The sequence below is a fragment of the Lynx canadensis genome, chromosome D2 (assembly GCF_007474595.2).
Source record: "Lynx canadensis isolate LIC74 chromosome D2, mLynCan4.pri.v2, whole genome shotgun sequence".
NCBI classification, from domain to species: Eukaryota; Metazoa; Chordata; class Mammalia; order Carnivora; family Felidae; genus Lynx; species Lynx canadensis.
In genome coordinates this window covers 15,123,653-15,147,403 of record NC_044313.2, presented here as the reverse complement: position 1 = coordinate 15,147,403, position 23,751 = coordinate 15,123,653, and the positions used below count along the sequence as shown (strand labels likewise).

Sequence of the window (23,751 nt, the reverse complement as noted above, 5' to 3'; positions counted from 1 at the left end):
TGCTGGAACAACTGGTCATCCACATGCAGAAAATGTGAATCAGGGCACAGAGGACATTTGTAAGAATGAATGAGTGAGACCAAGTGAAAACCAGTGAGAACCACTGCCCTAAATGTTAGCCTAGCAAAGTTCTAATTAGGTATGTTCTGATTAGTATGTTATGTTTTATATACGAAAAGTAAAGAGAGAGATTTCTAAGGTATTTTATGATGTAGTCAGTAACTTTACATAAATAAGATTTTCTAATTGTGAACATATGAAATTGTTCTGAAAGAACTTTAAAGAAATAAAAATGTGTATTTTAGTCATAATAAATGTGAATATATATGAGATGTTTTCCATTTACCTATCACATATGATTTATTCAGTTAATGCTTTCCACAAACATTGCTCATCGCCCTATTCTTTTTATCAAAAAAAAGCCAAATTTGTACTAAATATGTTTGTGTTTTGGTTTTCATTTTTTTTATTTTACAAATATTAAGTAAATTTTTGGAGGAAAAACATTTACTTTTATTTTAGCTCTAGTGCATTTAATATCATCTCATAGATTTTTGAAAATAATTACATGACATTTTCTTCCTAAAAAGCAGTATATGAATGAAAAATATTTTTTTATATTTTTCCACTGAATTTTATTTTTTAATGTTTATTTATTTTGAAAGAGAGTGCATATGTGCAAGTGGGGGAGGGACAGAGAGGGAGAGAGAGAACCTCAGGCAGGCTCCACGCTGTCAGCACAGAGCCAGATGGAGGTCTCAACCTCAGAACCGTGAGATCATGACCTGAGCCGAAATCAAGACTCCTGAGGCTTAACCAACCAAGGCACCCTTGATGTTGAATTTTAAATTAAAATAATTCCAAACTAATTTCCAACATACCTAAATAACATGTCTAGAAGCTTTTCAAGTTCTGAATAAATTAGGAGGCTGGGTGGCTCACTTGGTTAAGAGTCTGACTCTTGATTTTGGCCCAGGTCATGATCTCACGGTCATGAGATCAAGCACTGCATTGGGTCCCACAATGGGTGTGGAGCCTGCTTAAAATTCTCTCTCTCTCCCTCTGTCCCTCCCCTGTTTGCCCACACTTTCTCTCTCTCTCTCTCTCTCTCTCTCTCTCTCTCTCTCTCTCTCCTCATAAAATAAAATAAAATGATTTGTAATTTATGTTTATTACTTTTTAGTGCATATCATTTTCTGTTATCCTATTACGCTTGATTAAAAAAGATAAATATAAATGTTGTGTCATCATTAGTATAATGAAACTATTCAATTTTAAACACCTTTCTTTCATAACAAAACATGTATCTATTATACATAACATTACAGTTTCTTGCTATCTATGCATAAAGGAAATGCATGTCTTATATATTGGATGCAAGATGACAAAAACAGAAGATAGTAGCTGGAATTTTTTGTTCCACTTGTCTGAAAGGTTATCAAGTAGTAAGTAATGCCAGCAGAGCATGAAAATGACCAGTAATTCAAGAATAAATTGGACAAGGTATAGTTTGTTGTATTTTTAACTACAGACGGCTGGTCAATAGCTGTACTCAATTTGCTGTTGTTTCCCCCTGGAAAGCTCAGTTTGTTAGCTTTAGGATAGGCTCAGTCAATGGATTCTTTTTTTACTAAGAGAAATGATCCATGGGCGGTCCCCCAAGGAGTAAAATCATGAGAAAACACAGGCAGCCTTTCATGCCATACAGCACAACTAGGGAAGTAAGACTCTGACCTATTTGAGATAGAGTTTCAAAGACCGTGCGTTTGGAGCTCTTTTAAAAAAATCAATTCACATTATCAAAAGAAAGCTGAAAATGATAGCAAAAGGCTGTATTTATTAGAAAAACCTTTGTTATAATAATAGATTATTTGAAGTGCTTGAAATTGGCCTCAAGTAATATTAAAATATATATTAAAGAAGACCATAATTATACTTTGTTAGTTTGCCTGTTTTGTGGGTACCTTTTGCTGTGTCCTAACAGAAAAATTTGAAGGGTGGTGAAGACACACAGACTTGGGTGAGATAAGCAGAAACATGCATTCATTGATAGTATGTGACTTGACTTAGGAAAAAGGATGTAGTACTTGGTGATCTCTACCTCTGTGTATGTATGTATATAGATGTGTGTGTTGATAAAACACAAAAACCATAAATAATTTTACCCTGTTAAATACTGCTGACAATTCTTCATTTGGGCTAATGAGAATGAAGAACAATGTCCTTTTTGACAAAATTGTTGTTGTGGTGGTGGTGGTGGTAGTGGTGGTGGTTGTTTTGTGTTCGATTTTCAAAAAAGAATTGAAGTGACTTAGAATTAAAGAGATAGACAAAATGAAAGCACAGTTTTTGGTGTTGTTGTTGCTGCTGCTTGCTGCTTGTTGTGTTTTTGTTTTAAGAAAAGAGTGGCATATTAGAATAAGCTTTGGAGTCAGACAGGCTTTGCTATAAATCCCACCTCTTTTCTCTTATGTTTGTGTTGGTAGGTTAATTCAGTTCTTTGTGCTTTGCTTCCTTAAACTAAAACAGACACAGGAATGACTACCTCAGGATTGTCATGGTAATTAAATGAGCCAAAATTGGGAAAATACCTAGCACAATACCTAGAAAAAAGAATGAGCTCAATAGTGAACATTTCTTTCCCTCTTGTTTTCCCTTTCCTAAGGGGATGGAGATTTCAAGGAAGCTTGCCCAGAAGGCTGTTTTCTCTCTCTTCCATCAAAGCATTATCTTTTAAGTGTGTACGATCACAGTAATGAAAGAGTATCCAAGTTTTGTATGAAGAAATCAGCAGCATTCATTTATTCGCTGAAATTTTTTTTGAGCACCTACTTTGTGTAAGACACCTGGCAGTTGAAATGCCCCAACCTCTCAGCAAGAAGGACCCTTGCAGTTCGGAAAAAGGAATTTAAAAAACAAAACAGACAAAACAAAAAACCCTCAATTTTCTTCTTCCCTCCTATTTTTAAAACTCTCAGTAGATATATCATTAGGTCTGAGAGTTGTACTCAACCTGACTCAGACCACACTGCTGACTTCTTCACAAAGTCTGCTTGGTCTTTGGCAGATTTGCTAAGATTTGTGTGACCTCATCCATGATGTCGTTGAAAATATATAGATGAGACATATTAATTGCAGAAAATCTAGTACTTCGTAAGTAATACTGAAAGTTCAAGGTTAAGGATTCATTGATAGGATAGTCACTTAATGTGAAAACAAATGACACAGTGGTATAGAACTCAGTATCTGAGAAAACAAGTCAGGATTTATAAATTCTTTATTTAGGATCAGCTTGGGGGACTGAAATTTACTATTTACTCAATTTCTCTTGATTAAAACATGAGTTGGGGAAAAAGGGTGCTTTTACATCCCATCTAAAGACAAGCATCTCAAAAATACTATATAAAAGTATAATTAAAAAATTACTCCATACTGTAGAAAGTAACTACCAATAATTTATATTGACAGGTTCTAACAACAGGAAAACATTTAAATTTAAGCAGTTAATCATTCAAATCAGTCTGTAACCACTTTACTTTCTAATTTCTTTACTGACTTAGAAAATGACAGCTTATAATTTTTATTCTTATTTATTTTTAAAACAGCGTTATTGAGATATAATTCACACACCATGCATTTCACTAATTTAAACTGTGCAGTTCAGTGGTTTTTAGATATTCACAGATATGTGTGGTCATTACCACAGCCAGTTTTAGACTGTTTAGTCCACTTAAAAAGAAACTTTGTACCCTTTAGCTATCATCTTTGTCGTCCCTCCTTAACTCCCCTGGCCCTAAATAATCACTAATCTACCCTATCCTATAGATTTGCTCTCTCTCCATAGGGCTTTCTGTTGTTGATTGCTAAGGGCTGCTATTGTCCATATGTTTAGTGGCTTCTCCAAACTAATTTTACAAAGTTTTTATTCCTTGTCATGTATGCTCACTGAAGTCTCTGTACTGTTATCTCAGTAGTCACCAGTCAGTTGGTGGGAATGTAAACTGGTGCAGCCGCTCTGGAAAACAGTGTGGAGGTTCCTCAAAAAATTAAAGATAGATCTACCCTATGACCAAGCAATAGCACTGCTAGGAATTTACCCATGGAGTGCTGATGCATAGGGGCACTTGTACCCCAATGTTTATAGCAGCACTTTCAACAATAGCCAAATTATGGAAAGAGCCTAAATGTCCTATCAACTGATAAATGGATAAAGAAATTGTGGTTTATATACACAATGGAATACGACTTGGCAACGAGAAAGAATAAAATATGGCCTTTTGTAGCAACGTGGATGGAAGTGGAGAGTGTTATGCTAAATGAAATAAGTCATATAAAGAAAGACAGATACCATGTTTTCACTCTTATGTGGATCCTGAGAAACTTAACAGAAGACCATGGGGGAGGGGAAGAAAAAAAAAGAGAGGGAGAGAGGCAAACCATAAGAGACTCTTAAAAACTGAGAATCAACTGAGGGTTGATGGGGGATAGTAGGGAGGGGAAAGTGGGTGATGGGCATTGAGGAGGGCACCTGTTGGGATGAGCACTGGGTGTTGTATGGAAACCAATTTGACTAAATTACATATTTATTAAATAAATAAATAAATAAATAAATAAAAGAGAAAAAACAAAAAACCAACCCCCTTGGTCTTTGCATATTGGCTCTGAGCTAGGATATTTTTTCAGTGCTTAAGCCAAGCTACCTACAACTCTGCCTTAGCCTTCACCTCCTGCTTTTTTAATTTTGTCTCAAAAGACAAAAGTCTTTTCTGAGCATGGGTCCAAACCTAGTCATGCACGTTGCACTCCAGCTTCTCCTGCATACTTCAGAGCTCTTCACAGTTCTCCCAAGAATCTTCTTTCCTCAGCCTCCTCATACTTAGGCTTTTTGGGTCTGTCTGCTGTTTGCCTCATCCTTTATTCCATGCCCCAGGCAACAATGGGTAGCATATATCTTTAAATGTTTCCATCAGATGTCACCCAGAAACCATTCCACATAGAGGGGCAAAATGAAGGTCAGTCTCTGTGTTGACAGTCTCTGTGTGACTCCTTAGGGAGTCAGCTGATCGGTTTTTGAGAACAAGGTCTATATTGCTTTTCCTAGCACCAGGAACACGGGCCATTGTCCACAGGAATAGAGAATGCTAGTCAGGTAACCAAAAACCATACAATGCTTCTTACCAATTTCAATGGCTTCTTTCTTCATTAAGCACTCCTTGATAGACATAGTTTTCGATTAGATTCCAGAGTTTCAAAAAAGTTGACTCTGTCCATTTTTATCAGCTTAATTCTTGCTAGAGAGACCATGTCTTACAAGGGACCAATACTTGGAACTCCTTATTATGCTAAATCCTTGATGTTACTTCTGCTGCAAGTACTTTGGAGAACAGTTTGGCCCTATGTAGCAAATCTAAAAATACACAAACCAGCAATTCTGCTCCTCGTTATTTACCTTGGAATGGTGATTCTTAACTGGGACAATTTTGCCTCTTAAGTAACATTTGGGAACATCTGGAGACATTCTTGGCTTTCACAATGGTGAGCATGCCACTGGCATCTAGTGAGTGAAAGCCATGGATGCTGTTAAACATCCTGCAACACATAAGACAGTCCCCTCCTCACCTACATCAAAGAATGATCTGGAAAAATTTAACAAACTTTAGGAAACTTTCATTTAGGGAAATGAGTGCTCACATGCACAGGGAGATGTTCATAACTGCCTTGTTTATAATAGTCCTAAACAGGAAGTGATTCAAACAACCCAAATACCTATCAACAGTGGAATGGATATATTCTTGTGTAAACATTTGGTAGAATACTTTATAACAATGAAAATGAATGAACTATAAAAATTATATGAAGAAAAGCAAGAAACTGTTTCCCTAAGTAGATAGTGTTCTCATCAAAAAGGTGAAGAGGGGGGGCGCCTGGGTGGCGCAGTGGGTTAAGCGTCCGACTTCAGCTCAGGTCACGATCTCCCGGTCCTTGAGTTCGAGCCCCGCGTCGGGCTCTGGGCTGATGGCCCAGAGCCTGGAGCCTGCTTCGGATTCTGTGTCTCCCTCTCTCTCTGCCCCTCCCCCGTTCATGCTCTGTCTCTCTCTGTCTCAAAAATAAATAAACGTTAAAAAAAATTAAAAAAACAAAAAGGGGAAGAGGTTAAGATGGGAAAGGACACATGAGATCTTCTGGGATCCTGGCAATGTTCTATTTCTTGAATTGGGTGGTATTTACATCAATGTTCAGTTTTTTAAAACTGTACACTAATATTTTACTACTTCCATTTTACTGCTTTGAGATATAATTTGTATACAATATTATTACAGGTGTACAGCATAGTGATTTGACATTTGTATACATTGTGAAATGATCACCGCAATAAGTCTACTTATCATCTGTCACTACACAAAACTGTTATAATATTATAGACTATATTCCCCATGTTGTATATCTCCGTGACCTATATATTTTATAACTGGAAGTTTGTACTTCTTGATTACTTTCACTCATTTCATCCCCACAAACCCACTCCATCTTGCAACCACCAATCTGTTCTCTTTCTTTATGAGTCTGGGTCTTATTTTGTTTTGTTTATTTCTTTAGTTTTTCAGATTCCACATATAAGTGAAATGAAATCATGCAGAATTAGCCTTTATCTGACTTATTTAATAGCATAAAACCCTCTAGGTTTACATTAGTTAAGTGTTCAGTTATATATGAATACATACATATATATGTTTGTATATATATGAAATCAGGGAGTGGGATACTTCCAAGTTTGTTCTTCTTTCTTGAGAATGTTTTGGCCATTTGGGGTGTTTCATGGTTTTATATAAATTTTAGAATTATTTGTTCTAGTTCTTTGAGAAATTCCATTGGACTTTGGATAAGAATTGCATATGTGTGTGTGTGTGTGTGTGTGTGTGTGTGTGTGTGTGTGTATGAATTATATCTGTATCTATAAGTGTGTATCTATCTATATCTATATATCTATATTATATCTATCTACCTCTCTATCTATATATCTAGATAGATAAAATATGGCAGTTTCTTTATCCATTTATCCATTGATGGACACTTGGGCTGTTTCCATATCTTGGCTATTGTAACTAATGATGCAGTGAACATTAAGGTACATACATCTTTTTGATTTAGTGGTTTTGTTTTATTCAGACAGACACCCATTAGTAGAATTGCTGGATCATATACTAGTTCTATTTTTAATTTTTTTTGAGAAACTGTTTTCCATACTGGCTGCTCAAATTTACATTCTCACCACAGTGTACAAGGATTTCCTTTTCTCTGTATTATCGCCAACACTTTTTTTTTTTTAACTATAGCCATTCTGACAGGTATAAAATGATACCTCATTGTGGTTTTGATTTTCATTTCCCTGGTGATTAGTGTTGTTGAACATCTTTTCATGTGCCTGTTGGCTATCTGTATGTCTTTGGAAAAAATGTCTTTTTCAGTCCTCTGTCCATTTTTAAGTTGGATTGTTTGTTTTGTTTGTTATTGAACTGTAGGAGTTCCTTATACATTTTGGATATATTAACTCCTTGCTGGATACATGCTTTCCAAAAATCCTCTCTCATCAGTAACTTGCCTTTTCATTTTGTTGATGGTTTCTTTCATTCCACAGAAGCTTTTTAGTTTGATGTACTCTCATTTGTTTATTTTTGCTTTTGTTTCCCTTGCCTTTGAAGTCATATCTAAAAAAACACTGCTAACACCATTGTCAAGGAACTTACCTCCTATGTTTTCTTCTAGGAGTTTTATGGTTTTAGGCCTTACATTCAAGGATTTAACCCATTTTGAGTTAATTTTTATATATGGTGTAAGACGGTGTCCAGTTTCATTCATTTGTATGTACCTCTCCAGTTTTCCAAGTACTATTTATTGAAAATAGTACCCTTTCCTCATTATATATTCTTGGCTCTTTTGACATATATTGATGATATATGTGTGGGTTTATTTCTGGATTCTTTATTCTGTCCCATTAATCTATATGTTTGTTTTTATGGCAATACCATACTGTTTTGATTACTATAAGCTTGTAATACAGTTTCAAATCAGGAATTGTGATACGTACAGCTTTGTTCTTCTTTCTCAAGATTTTTTTGGCCATTCAGGGTCTTTGGTGGTTTTATATAAATTTTAGAATTATTTTTTCTAGTTCTGTGAGAAATGCCATTGGAATTTTGACAGGAATTGCACTGAATCTGTAGATTGCTTTGGGTAGTTTGGATATTTTAGCAATATTGATTCTTATAATCAGTTAGCTTACAATATCTTTCCACTTATTTGTGTCATCTTCAATTTCTTTCATTAATGTCATAGTTTTCAGTGTCCAGATCTTTTATCTCTTTGGCCTTTTATTCCTAGGTATTTTTCTCTTTCATGTGATTATTTACCAGATTGTTTTCTTGATTTCTCTTTCTGATAGTTCATATTAGTGTATAGAAACACCACAGACTTTTGCATAACAATTTTGTATCCTGGAGCTTTACTGAATTTATTTATTAATTCTAATAATTTTTGATGGAATCTTTATGATTTTGTATTCATAGAATCATGTCATTTGCAAAAAAAAAAGGGACATTTTTCTTCTTCCTTTAAACTTGGATGCCTTTTTTTTTTTTTTTAACTGATTGCTCTGGTTGGGACTTAAGATACTATGTATCTTAGAGGAAAAGCTTACAGCTTTTCACTGTTGAGTATAATATGAGCTGTGGGTTTGTCATAGATGGTTTTATTATGTTGAGGTACATTACCTCTATACCCACTTTGTTATTGTTTTAAATCATAAATGTATGTTGAATTTTGTCAAATGCTTTCTTTTCACATGTCAAATGCTTTCTTTTCAAAATAATTTTTATTTTTCATTTTGTTAATGTGGTATATCAGGTTGATAGATTTGAAGATGTTGAATTATCCTTACATCCCTGGAATAAATCTCACTTGATTATGGTGTATATCCTTTTAATGTGTTGATGATTTCAGTTTGCTAATATTTTGTTGAGGAATTTTACATGTATGTTCATCAAGGATATGAGCCTGTAGGGTTTTTTTTTGTTTGTTTTGTTTTGTTTGTTTATTTGTTTGTTGGTGTCCCTGTCTGTATTTGACATCAAGGAATTGCTGGCCTTGTAAAATGAGTTGGGAAGCATTCCCTTCTCTTCAATTATTAGGAAGGGTTTGAAAAGGATAAGTATTAAATCTTTTTGAATGTCTGGTAAGGTTCACCAGTGAAGCCATCTGGTCCTGGACTTCCATTTGTTGGGAGGTTTTTGATTAGTGATTCAATTTTTTTTATTAGTAATCAATCTATTCAGATCTTTTCCTTCTTCATGATTTAGTATTGGAAGATTATGTTTCTAGAAATTTATCCATTTCTTCTAGGTTGTCCAAATTGTTGCTGTATAAAATTGTTCATAGTATTCTCTTATAATCTTTTGTATTTTTGTGGTATCAGTTGTATCTTCTACTCTTTAATTTCTGATTTTATTTATTTGAACCCTCTTTTTTTGGTGAGACCAGATAAAAGTTTGTCAATTTTGTTTATCTTTTAAAACAGCCAGCTCTTAGTTTTGTTGATCTTTTCTATCATCTTTTTAGTCTCTATTTCATTTGTTTGTTCTTGATCTTTATTATTTCCTTTCTTCTATTAACTTTGGACTTATTCTTCTTTTTCTAATTCCTTTAGGCATAAAAGTTAAATTGTTTATTTGATATTTCTCTTGTTTCTTGAGGCAGGCCTGTGTTGCTATCAACTTTCCTCTTAGAACCGTGTTTGGTGCATCCCATAGATTTTGGTATGTTGTGTTTGTGTTTTCTTTTGTCTCTAGGTATTTTAAATTTTTTCCTTTGATTTTTTTTTGACCCTAGAGTTGCACAGTAACATGTTATTTGATCTCCACATATTTGTCATTATTTCATGGGTTTTTTCTTGTAATTGTTTTCTAATTTTATACTGTTGTGGTTGGAAAAGATGTTTGATGTGATTTCGGTCTTCTTAAATTTATTGAGACTTACTTGTTTTGTTGCCTAAATGTGATCTACCCTGGAGAATGTTTCATGTGCACTTGAGAAGAATGTGTATTGTGCTGTTTTGGGGTGGAATGTTCTATATATATCTACTAACTTCATCTGGTCTAATGTATTGCTTAAGGCTGGTGTTTCCTTATTGATTTTCTGGATGAATGATTTATCCAGATGTAAGTGAGGTGCTAAAGTCCCCTAATATTATTATAGTGCTATTAATTTCTCCCTTTACATCTATTAATATTTGCTTTGTGTAATTTGGTATTCCTATATTGGGTGCATATCTACTTATAGATATTATGTCTTGCTGGATTGACCCCATTATTATTATATAGTGCCCCTCTTTGTCTTTTATTAAAGTGTTTATTTTAAGGTCTATTTTATTGATATGAATATAGCAACACCAGCTTTGTTTATGTTTCCATTTGCATGGAATAGCTTTTTTCATCCCTTCACTCTCAGTTTGTGTGTGTTCTTCTAAAGTGAGTCTCTCGTAAGTAGCATATGGATGTGTATTGTATTTTTTATCCATTTAGCCACTCTATACCTTTTGATTGGAGCATTAATACCCTATACATTTAAGGAGATTATTGATTGGAATATACTTACTGCCATTTTGTTGATTGTTTTCTGGGATTTTTTTTTTTAGTTCCTCTCTGTTTCTTTCTTCTTTTTTTCTCTTCCCTGTAGTTTGATGACTCTCTTTATTGTTATGTTTAGATTCCTTTCTCATTTTCTTCTGTATTTACTATAAGTTTTTGCTTTCTGGTACTGTGAGGTTTACATATATCATGCTATGTTTATAACAGTCTATTTTTAGTTAATAGCAACTTAAAGTCGAGCACATTCCAAATACCCCCTAACATTTTATGTTTTTGATCTCACAGTTTAGATATTTTTATTTTATGTATTCCTTAGCTAATCATTATGGTTTTATTTAATGTTACTACTTTTGTCTTTTAATCATTATAGTACATTTATAAATAATCTATCCACTACCTTTACTGTAAATTTACCTTTTTCAGTGAGATTATTTCTTTTCTATGTTTTCTTATTGTTAAGAAGTGCCATTTCTTTACAGCTGAAAGATACATCTTTACTGTTCTTACAAGAAGTAAGAGGTTGGTTTACTAGTGATAAACTTTTGCTTGTTTAGAAAACTCTTTTTCTTCTTTTTAATTACACATGATAACCTTATGGATACAATAGTCTTGTTTCAAAGTTTTTTACTTTTCAGTACTTTTGAATTTGTCATGCCACTCTCTTCTGGACTGTAAAGTTTATTCTGAGAAATCTGCTGGTAGTCTTATGGGGTTTCCCTTGTATGTAACAATTTGTTTTCCTTTTGCTGCTTTTAAGATTCTCTTTTTAACTTTTACCATTTTATTTATTTTTTTTTAATTTTTTTTCAACGTTTATTTATTTTTGGGACAGAGAGAGACAGAGCATGAACGGGGGAGGGGCAGAGAGAGAGGGAGACACAGAATCGGAAACAGGCTCCAGGCTCTGAGCCATCAGCCCAGAGCCTGACGCGGGGCTCGAACTCCCGGACCGCGAGATCGTGACCTGGCTGAAGTCGGACGCTTAACCGACTGCGCCACCCAGGCGCCCCTTACCATTTTAATTATAATGTGTCTTGGTGTGAATCTCTAGGTTTACCTTATTTGTAACTCTCTCAGCTTCCTGTACCCAGATATCTGTTTCCTTCTCTGGACTGGAGACGTTTTCAGCCATTATTTCTTCAAATAAGTTGCCTGCCCCTTTTACTCTTTTTCCCCTTCTGGGACACTTATAACATGAATATTATTCTACTTGTTGTTCCATAGGTGCCATAACTTATCTTCATTTTTAAAAATTATTTTTCTTTTTGCTGCTTTGTCTAAGTAGGTTCCATTGCTTTGTCTTCCAGCTTGCTGATCTGTTCTGCTTCATCCAGTCTACTGGATATATTTTTCAGTTCAGTTATTGTATTATTCAGCTTTGTGAGTTCTGTTTGGTACTTACATTTTCTGGCTCTTTGTTGAAGTTTTTACTATATTCACCCATTCTTCTCTTGAGTTCAGTGAGCATCATTATGACCATTACTTTGAATTCTTTATCAGGTAGGTTATTTATCTCAATATGATTAAAGCCTTCTTCTGAGATTTTGTCTTATTATTTTGCTTGGAAAATACTCCTGTTTCCTCATTTTGCTGGACTCTGTATTTGTTTTTATGTATTAGTTGAAATAGCTACCTCTCAGTCTTCAAGGAGTAGCCTTGTACAGGTGATAAACCTTGTGGTTCAACCTTGTTTTCGCTCGTGGTTGTCTCTTGAAACTTTGTGATTGTCTAAACTGCCTAATTTATTCTTGATATGTTCTTGTTGTCGAGGGTGTGCTAAGACCTGTCCGTCCTTCCATGGGGAGGAATCTCAATTAGCATCTAATTTCAGGCTGATGGAAACCAGACACTCAGGCAGCAGCTTTTAAAGTATGCAAATATATATAGTCCTGTGGGCTGCAATTTTAATCCCTGCTGGTCTGCAGACCAGGAGATCTGGAAGTCTCTTCTGGGTGACCATTGCAAAATTCTGGCCTCCAGAAGAATGTATCAGCTCCTTTTGGGGGAGGTTTTGTCAAGCTGTAATGAGGCCAGTGGGATGTTTAAGGATGGTGTCTTTCTGTTTATGTTCTCACTAAGCACCTCCCTTAGCCTCTAGATGGGTGGAAAACATGAAGCCTGTCCCTTAGGCTGAAGCTCCAGACTAAGTAAATAGGCCTTTTTTCCCAAGAAGACTGTGGTTTTGTTTCAGCCTGTTAACCTGTGCAGTGCCAGGGTGGGGAGGGGGGTGCATGCCAAGAACTCTCTTTCAACTGTTACATCCCTGTGGAGCTCAAGAACACCAGCACCTTAGCCACCAGGCCTAGGTGATTGAGAGGCATCCCCTGTATGGATTGTGAGCACCCACTGGTTTTAGCGAGGCAGCTGAAATGTATAAGGGGTGGGGCCCACTCAGCAGCTATAGAAAGGCAGTGGGAAAATGTCTTGACTCTGGGCACACGGGGGCTTCCGTAGTGCAGTGGGAGAGTGTCTTGTCAGTGTGTGGTGCTGGCTTTAGGCTGGGAGTGGGAGAGTGCCCTGACTGCTCTTGCTAGCAACCCCAGCCAGGGAGTGGAGAAGTGTCACAAGTGCCCACAGTCACCAGTTTCATCTCGGAAGCAGGAGAGTGCTGCGACCATTGGCACTTGCCAGCCCCAGCCAGGAGTAGGGGAGTGCTTCAGCAAGGCAGCAGAATAGTGCCATGACCTCTCACCCGCACCTGCCTTAGCAAGGCGGGTCAGGTCTGAGCTTGCCCACTCTGCTACCCCCCAGTAGGGTAGGAGAGTTAAAAAATGTTGTCTCTCAGCCCTTCCAACTCCAGGGAGAGATTCAACTGTCCCCTGTCCCTCCTGCATATTATTTTAAATTGGCAGATGAATCTGCATATTTAGTGTAGGTGCTTTTGATTTTAATTGTTTTACTTTTTAAGTTTTCATTTATTTTGTTTGACAGAGAGCACAAGTCGGGTAAGGGGAGAGAGAGAGAGAGAGAGGATCCCAAGCAGGTTCCATACTGTCAGTGCAGAGCCTGATGGCAGTGCTTGAACTCATGAACCATGATCATGACTTGAGCCCAGATCAACAGTCAGATACTTAACCGACTGAGCCACCCAGGCATCCCTAGTCTAGGTGCTTATTAAATCCCTGGGTCTTGGGAGATTTCAGTTTCTGATCATATTTTGGGTCCCTTGGACGTCAGCCCTGATGGTTTTCTAAGCCAGAAGTTTTGGGGGCTTGTCTCTCCAGTGCAGATCACAGCAGTTGGGGTTCCTGTTGTAGGGCAGCCACCCCTCACTCCTCTGGGAGAAGTGGGGGGGCTGGCGAGATGCAGGGGAGTAGAAAGAAGTGGTGAGGTTGTGTCTCTGCCTCTCCTCCCTTGTTGGTGTGGTCTTTTATCCTTTGTTGTTGGAGAAGCCATTCATCTAGTTTCAGATCTTTTTCAGAGGTAATTGATCTATTTGTAGCAGAGATTTGATGTGTCTGTGGGAGGAGGCGCGTTCAGGATTTTTCTATCTTGCCATCTTGTGGAAATATCCATAAGCATATAATTTTCAAATTGTGTTTAAATACCTTTACCCACTTTTGGGGCACCTGGGTGGGTCAGTCGTTTAAGCGTCCGACGTCAGCTCAGGTCATGATCTTGCAGTTTGTGAGTTCGAGCCCCGCATCAGGCTCTGTGCTGACAGCTCAGAGCCTGGAGCCTGCTTCAGATTTTGTGTCTCCTTCTCTCTCTGCCCCTCCCATGCTCATGCTCTGTCTCTCTCTGTCTCTTAATAATAAATAAACATTTAAAAAATTTTTAAGTATCTTTACCCGCTTTTGTTCAAATTCTCAAAATAGTCCTTCTGAACTTAAATAAAAATTAGGTCTATAGAAACACTAATGCTTAAATTATATAGGGATTATATTAAAATATGCTCTTTACTTCTTTTTATGGCATTTGTGTAAAATTAGATAAAATTTCAGGTAGATTGTGAGAGTGTAAATAATTTGTACATGTTATCACAAAAATTATAATGTAATAAATACAATGTACTCGAATTCTTATTAAGGTTGTTTTGTTTTGCTTTGTGGATATGTTTTAAACCTATTACTGTATGCAGTTTGCATCAAAGGTTAAGATTTATCCAATAATTAATGTGTTCATTCATTATTAAAGAATCCTTGTTGAACAATTATCATAGGCCTGCCGTTATGGTAAGGTTGCCTGTGCAAGGATGGATAACATTTAGGCCTCACCCCTTAGGCACTCATTGTCTGTTGAGGGAGAGATAGACACTTGACTGTGTGACTTAAAAATATAGGGATGTACATATTCTGTGGGAACAGAGAGAAAGGAGAAACTAATTATGCTTATAGGAGAAGTGGAGTAATTGTCTCAATGAGAACTAATCTTGTTCTTGTTTCAAAATTGTCTCAATATTTGAGACAAGAGCTTGGGGGAAAGAAAAAAGTAAGAGTTCTCCTACAGGAGAGAGAACATTCCAGAAAGTAGTCAAGTGGGAGCAGGGAATAGTCAACCTAGCTGCAAATGGACTCCAAGAAAGATGGCGAGAGGCAGCGAAGGGAGCAGTGGATGTTTCAGAGAGTCTTACTCCTGTGGCAATGGGGAACTGGAGAAGATTTTAAAGCACAACAAATTTGTATTCTGGATAAATCCCTCTGGTGGTATTATGGGGAATAAATTGAAAGAAAAAGACTGAAAGCAGAGAAAGGTATTAGGAGTCTATCAGTTGATGAAAAAAGAAGTAGGCGTAAAGTAAGGCTATTTATTCATTCATTTATTCATTATGTCAGCAAACATTTGATTTCCATCTATGCCAGGCATTGTTCTAGGCGCTAGTTATTCAACACGGAAAAAAACAGACAAGATTCCTGTGCTTGTGAATTTTATATGCTAGGCAGGAAAGGATTCAGGGACTCTTTTCCCACCCTTATCCAGGACAAAGGTGATTTCTAAGTGAACCTTTGATTCATGTTGTATTTTTAATAAATTAAGAAAATGCACTCGTGTGTAGAGTGTGTGTGTGTGTGTGTGTGTGTGTGTGTGTGTGGAAGGATAGATAATATATGCATGAATCTCTATCTCTCTCTCTATTTATATATACACATATACATAAGTTTGTATATTTTTTAAACCTTCTATAGCATAAAGATACTTTTAGAAAAAAATTTGAATTATTTTGATAGGTATTAAATGCCTATTATATAGCATTCGTATTCAAAAATCAAAAGATACAGAAGAGGATACAGTAAGAAGAATTAAACCATTCTCCCACCTTGATCCCCTAGCTACCTACCTATTCATCATCCTATAGGTAACAAGTATTTTCAGGATTTTTGTATTTCTTAAAAATTTTTTTAATGTCTTTATTTTATTTTATTTTTTATTTTTTTTTCTTTATTTTATTTTTGAGAGAGAGGCACAGTGTGAGCGGGGCAGGGGCAGAGAGAGATGGAGATACAGAATCTGAAGCAGGCTCCAGGCTCTGAGCTGTCAGAGGGGGCTCGAACTCACAAATGGTGAGATCATGACCTGAGCCAAAGTCAGGCGCTTAACTGAGGGAGCCACCCAGGCGCCCCAGGATTTTTGTGTTTCTTTATAGAGATATTTCATACAGGTGCTCATATCAGGACTCCCTTCTTTATAGATCCAGTGTTCTTCACTTTGCTAGATAATTACATATTAATGCTTATGGAACTACTTTTTTAATGGCTGCATAGTGTTCCATAGCACCATAATTTATTTAACTAGTCCCCCACTAATGTACAATTAGGCTTTTCCTAATATTTAGCTATTTGAAACCATGTTGCAGTAAATATTATTGTGCAGGTCTTATTAACCTTCCTTTGCCTCCCCTAAAGATCTTATCATCCTCCAAGATGCTATGTGTTTTCCTTACTTGTTTCATCTTCAATTCCCACACCCACCCTGCATGAGCACGCTAGCTCCAAAAAGCAAAGACTTTTCTTGGGTTTGTTCCCTAATGTAATCCTAGTTCCTAGAGGAAGCATTCAATGAATATTTGTTGAATGAATGGATTGGCACAGGTGTAAGTATATGTAGGAAAAAATAGTAGAAGTAAAATTTCTAGTCCAAGAGGAATATACATTTATAATTTTGGCAAAGATTGCCAAATTGATCTTTATACAGCAGGGTATCTCAGCCTCAGCACTGTTGACATTTTGAGCCTGATAATTCTTTGTTGTGGAGGGCTGTGCATTGTACACTGTTGAGCAACATCTCCAGCCTCTAACCATCACTTGCCATTAGATGTGACAACCAAAAATGTTTCCAGACATTGCAAATGTTCTTTGTTAAAAACACTGCTCTCGTGTGTTATACTATCTGCAACTCCCACCAACAATTATGACAGTGACTCTTTCCTACAGCCTTGCCAATACTCTAAACATTTTGCTCTTTGAAATCTGATGGTGAAAGCTACTACCTCATAGTTTAAGCTCCCATATTAAGTCACATTTTAATAGAACTTTGGTATAATGAATCCCTGGCGTTGTATGCTGCAGTGATGAAGGTAAGTTTGATTTTCCATTATTGAGAGAAAGAGAGTGAATATATGAAATCTAGAATCATTGGGGAAAAAATGTTATGTGCCCTTATTTTTCTTCATTCAAATATCTAAGTTTTACAAATCCTTTCTTATCTTCAGACCATTATGACTTCATGGACTGAATCTTCTCTAGAATTATGTAAATTGGCCTTAATTAATGAACAAAATTTGGAGTCAAAACACTTGGACTTGAGTGCAGGTTTTCCTAATTACTAGTGGTATTACCTTGGGGAAGTCACATAAACTCTGAGCTGCAATTTACTTGTATGAAAATTGTGGGTAATAACATTTGCTCTCTCTACATCACTGAACAATTATTTTTTTTTTTTAGATTGTGAAGCTTTTCACAATTGCAAGGGCTTAGGATAATTATTATGAAGGTTTTATGACCCACTGCTTTATCTTATGACTCATAGTGTCTCGAGAGTTTATCACTTCTCAGTGCTTCAGTAAATCCCTTCTAACTGTTCTCACTCATTTATTTATTAAACATAGGCACTTTGTACCTTACCATACCTTTGCTTCAGCTCTGTAGTCTTAAATCATTACAGTACAATTTTCTTCATAACTGAGCAAGTCTCAGACAGACTCATCATTCATTGATTCATTCAGTGAACATGAAATAAGCACCATTATCTTCCCCCCCACTGACTTTCCTTTCAACAGCTCCATTTTCGTCAATGCTGTTATTAATCTAGTCTTAAGGGTTGGAACTTTGTAGTCATCTACGTTGCTTGTTCCCCGTTTTACTGATCCCACATGTCATGATCAGACTTATTATGATAGAGCACCCCTTTTCCGTTCCCTCCCACTGATTTTTAAGCTTATGAGAGCTGCCTATTGGCTACTACATCAAATACAAGTTATTTTTTACTAGCTCTCCTTGTTACCCTCACCAGTTAGATCTCCTAACTACTTTTCCTTTCATTGCACCAGGCCCATTCTTGCACCTATGCTTTTGTTCATCATGTTCTCTGCCCTACGGTTTTCTTCATCTGTTCTTTCACCTACCAACCAGCCCTATCTTTCAAGGCCTGTATCGTTATCATTACTCCTCCATATTTTTTGTACCTTGATATTTCACCCTGCTCTGATCTTCTTATCATTTAATTCGTGTTCTTATTGGCCAGTTTCACTTAGTATGTCACAGAGGATCTCAATCCTGGCTGCACATCAGAATCACTTTCTAAGAATTTTGTTATCTTGGTACCTAATCCCAGAACCACCCTTTGAAGTCATTGTAGTTTTGACATTGAGTGGCTTAAACATTCTTGTGGATATTATAATTATTTTGTTTTTCTCTTCTTAACCAAAAAGTTCTAAGTGCCAGTAAAAATGCTAAAGGTACATGGTTAATAATTATTTGATCGGTATTTTGAATATCAAAATGTTTCTTATTCCTTTTCTGCAAAGGCTATGATTTTCATCCCACCTCTGCCAATTTCTGGCTCCATGACTTAAATAAATTGCCTGTTCTCTTTTAGCCTCATTTGTCTTCATATGTAACATGAGAATAATATCTATGTTTCTAAGTGTTATGAGAACATGTGTATACATATAAATCATAGCTAATAGTTGATAAGTAGCAAGCACTTTGACTAGTATTAACATTATACCGTATTTTTCTGGAGATGCTGGGAACCCCTTCATCTTTCTTGCTTTAGGATTTACTATTTTATGACTTGATAAGATACGCTTATCTACATTACTATTAGAATTAGGAAGACAGGATATCAAGGCCCTATTGCAAGCTACTGTGCAATTTTTATGTCCTTTAATTACATTTTCTCATTCCAAGGAGCAAATGAGTGTCCCATTTTTTTGACCATCCATCCACTGACTGTTCCCTTGGTTACAGTAGAATATGTACCACTACAGTTTTTTTCTTGTCAGCAGCAACTCTGAGCCACGAATATTGTAAATATACACATCCTGTTCTCTTCACATTATCAAGTGGCTCTCTCTTCCTCATAAATGCACTTTAAAGGAAGATTTTAGTTTGTTAATTTAGCTAACTTTTATTGTACGATTTATAATTATTTCATTTAATTAAAAAATTAGGGAGTAGTAACATTATTCTATTAAATTTGGACTCATCATAAAAATTGTGCTCTTGTGAGAATTAGCAAGAAAACAGAGTATTTTGTTTTCCACGGAAGGTTGTTACATAAATTACTTTTATCAACTTCTACGTCTTAAGTCATTTTTCATCCTTTTCTGTTCTTACTAATGAAAACATTTAAATTGCCTTTTTTAAGTAAAAAATACAGATGTATGAAAAAACAAGTATTATTTAATCACTTGTCTCCATTAAATTAGATGCAAATAATAGCAAAGGAATTAACCAAAGTGATACATTGTCAACTGTAATACAGGTGAAAATATTCAGAGCTATTAAATGGGGAAAATAACTACTTCAACCATGGACATTTATGCTGGTTTTCAGTTTCAAACTTGTCAAAGTAATGATGGTGGCCAACCCCTCCTGCACTAGTACTAGAAACTGTGCGGGTTTCTTTGTTTTTTATAGAATTTTTTTTTAATGGTTATTTATTTCTGAGACAGAGACAGAGCCTGAGTGGGGGAGGGGCTGAGAGAGAGAGGGAGACACAGAATCCAAAACAGGCTCCAGACTCCGAGCTGTCAGCACAGAGCCTGACGCGGGGTTCGAACCCACCAACCGTGAGATCAGGACCTGAGCTGAAGTTGGTCACTCAACCGACTGAGCCACTCAGGCGCCCCACAGGTTTCTTTGTTATCATGCAAGTTTTTCCCATAAGTTTGTCAAATTTGAAGACGCAGCATTGCTAAACAGTGCGTATTTTCAGTTTCCAAACTTTTTGTAGTTGAAATTTATTCAGATGCCAACAATACTAAGGGCTTAGGGTTCAGAAGAAAGTGCTTTTGAAAAATTTTGTGATTGTCTTTCTTACAGTAGATTGAAGGGATCAAACAGATGTATGTTTGATTCTCCTCTGTTACATGAATATATTGACACTTACGTTATCAGTTGCTGGAAGGACGAAATGCACTTGGCATGGGGTCTGACACCTAGTTAGTGCTCAGTACATTGTCATAAAGTATCATGCTGTTTCTAGAAGATGGTCAGAGGGACAACCCTAACTGCATCTTCTCAAGAGGCTGTATTTTTCTACTTGTGATTTATATTGGACTTTAAAGTGGGATTTCTATGGGGAAAAAAGAAAAGAGGAAAGTAGTGGGGAGAGGGGGGAGGGTGGGATCACCTTCAGAGCTGGCCTCGGAGGTATCATGGCTACCGGAAACCCCCTCGCCAAGAGCATGAAAGCAATGAGGAGTCTCAAAAAGCGTCCTATTTAACTGAGTTTGTGAGAAGACACAATTGGTGGGATCAAATGTTTGGCTGCAGTTCTGGACCTATGGTAGAAGAATACTCAGTAGCCACTCAGGTTGTAAAGGGTGGACTGACTGGCTTCTGTGAGGGATTTTTGTTCTAGAAAAGTTGGAAAACTTGCAACAACCACAGTAGGTGCTAGCTTTCTTCTTCTTTAGGTTGCCAGTCACAGGGGTTACATGCAGACTGACTGGAAGAGAGTTGAAAAGATGTAAACAAAGCGAAAGACAGATTAAGAAACAAGCAAATAAGACAGCACTTGAAATCAACAATATAATTGAAGAGGCAACAGAATTTATCAAACAGAGCATAGTGATATCCAGTGGATTTGTGGGAGGCTTTTTGCCAGGCCTTGCATCTTTTTTTTTTAATGTTTATTTATTTTTGAGAGAGAGAAAGAGACAGAGTGCGAATGTGGAAGGGGCAGAGAGACGGAGACCGAATCTGAAGCAGGCTCCAGGCTCTGAGCTCTCAGCACAGAGCCCCCTGCAGGGCTCGAACCCATAAACTGTGAGATCATGACCTGAGCCGTGGTCAGATGCTTAACCGACTGAGCCACCCAGACGCCCCTGCCTGGCCTTGCATCTTAAAGACTTGAATGTTCTATCACAGTAGAGTCACCTGTAAGAAGAGAAGTGGCAGCAACAAGGTGTTTCTCAACATTACTAACTACCAGGTTCCCCAGGGCATCAAGAAACCACGGAGCTAGATAATGCCAAACTCACAACTTGGTGTTTTGCTACTGAAGTTTGGCAAACTAGTATCTCCTGTAAAAACAATGTATATGGTATGTATGCATTAGTATTCCTGAGCAAAACATAGCTTTCATTATTTTTAAAAAATTTGCATTGGCTACCTGGGTGGCTCAGTTGGTTAAGTGTCCAACTTCAGGTCAGGTCATGATTTCACGGTTTGTGAGTTCCAGTCTCACATTGGACTCTGTGCTGCCAGCTTAGAGCCTGCTTCAGATCCTGTGTCCTCCTTTCTCTCTGCCCCACCCCCACACTCTCTTTCTCATTCTTAAAAATAAATAAACATTAAAAATTTTTTTAATTTGCATTTGTTTTTAAATGAGCCTAGAAAATTGGCTATAGGCATATACAGGGAAAAAAATGTGTTGAATATATTCTCTAGGAAATACTAAATAATAAAATGAGTAAGTAAATAAATAAACAAAATAATGATAAAGCAAAGATAACAATCCTTGTTTTATTTAAATAAGATATTCTTCATTTTGCTTTATACTATAGTGCCAGTAAGTAAACATTTGTATTACAGCTTTAACATTAGGGTTCATTCTTCTTTCAGAGATATGTTTGCAGTAAACTGAAGATTTGTAATGCCCTTTTGTGGAAGGATTTAGAAGTAATAGACTTATGAATGATATTAATCAGATTTCATACAAACAACAAGAAAAGAAAGGGCTCTCTGGTTCAATTAGTCTTCATTATCTCTGAACTTGGAGATACTCACACCTGGTTTCATATTCCAGATCTATCACCTGATGGTTGGTTGATTTATGCCAAATTACTAAATTTATCTGAGCTCAGTTTCCTCATCAATAAAACAAAAGTAAAAAAATAGCAGGGTCACAGGGTGGTTCTGAGGATTTGATGAGATCGTACATATAAAGGACTTTCCTTGCCTAGTTCATTTTATAAGCACTTTTTAGGCAGTAACTGTTATCACTCCTGTTTTTACTACTAACCATAGTGTCTGATGTTCTAGGTTTCTTTGTATGTCTTAGAAAAATATGGAAGAGTCGAACAGCTGTTGCCCCAGAATTGGGTTGACTTCAAAGATAATGAAGCTTAAGCGTGAAGTCCCCTCATATGCACAGGACCCTTCTAAAGACTGGCATTTAATACTGTATTCTTCATTTATATTCTTTCTCTTAAAGAGAGTTTCCAAAACTCCATATGTTTCAGGTTCCACAAAACCTGGATCTAGGTTGTACTGACCTGAAAGTGTTTTTTTAATTTTTTAAAATTTTTTAATGTTTATTTATTTTTGAGAGAGAGGGAGAGACAGAGCATGAGCAGGGGAGGAGCACAGAGAGAGGGAGACACAGAATCCGAAGCAGGCTCCAGGCTCTGAGCTGTCAGTACAAAGCCCGACGTGGGGCTTGAACTCACGAACCGCAAGATCATGACCTGAGCCAAAGTCGGGCGCTCAGCCGACTGAGAGCCACCCAGGTGCCCCGTTTTTTAAAATTTTTTAACTAAAATGTTTAAAGGAAAACCTTTATAAGGAAGTCTAAAAAATTTATGCCATCTAATGAACACATTGATAGCAATATTTATATTAAATTACCATTTTAACCCCAAATCCCATAAGTTCATGAAATCTTCAAAATGATGCTGCAAGTAAAAATGGCATATTAAAAGCAATGAAAATTAGAGGTAACTAGAGCATGGCAGTAAAACGCTGAAGATATGTAATCAATGATATGGAATTGTCTCATTTTTTATACTCAATACTTTCTAAGCTGTTTTTCATAAAGAAAATAGTTTTAACAGATCAGTGAGAAAGTTAACTGAGTAAACTTACTTAAAATAAATATCAGTCCTCTTCAAGTTAAAGTATGTCAAAAGCATACTGAGGCATAGATCTTCCAACAAATTAGCAATTAAATGTCTATTACTCACACATGCAATAATTGAAGCTGAGAAAATTACATATTTGAAGTCAATAAAACAAACTCTGGTATTATAAAAATAAGCAAGCTGCAGTCTACAGAAAATATATTTCTGTTTAAAATGGTGAGCTTCAAAAATTTGAGAAAAAAAAAACTTAGAGGTTTTTCTGATGCCGTCAATTAGTGAGTTTGAATAAAGCATTAATAAAACCACTGAACATGTCTTGGAGTTTGTATTGTTAATCTTAGTCTTTTAAAGAATTATTGATGGGCTTTCTTAATATGCCTGTGTGCTTTGGGGCACCTGGGTGGCTCAGTTAGTTAAGCGTCGGACTTCAGCTCAGGTCATGATCTCGCGGTCCGTGAGTTTGAGCCCCGCATAGGGCTCTGTGCTGACAACTTAGAGCCTGGCGCCTGCTTTGGATTCTGTGTCTCCCTCTCTCTCTCTGCCCCTCCCCCACTCACACGCTGTCTCTGTCTCTCAAAAAATAAATTAACATTAAAAAATTTTAAAATAAAAAAATATGCCTATGTGCTTTGTAGGTATGAA

General features: G+C 36.6%; 1 protein-coding gene and 1 pseudogene across 1 annotated transcript in view; both read left to right on the top strand.

Annotated features, from left to right (window-relative positions):
* The window catches only part of ATRNL1 (attractin like 1), a 789,020-nt gene that overhangs the window by 569,624 nt on the left and 195,645 nt on the right, over positions 1–23,751 (top strand). The gene's annotated exons all lie outside the window — the stretch shown is intronic.
* Positions 15,166–22,378, top strand: LOC115527133 (annotated as a pseudogene).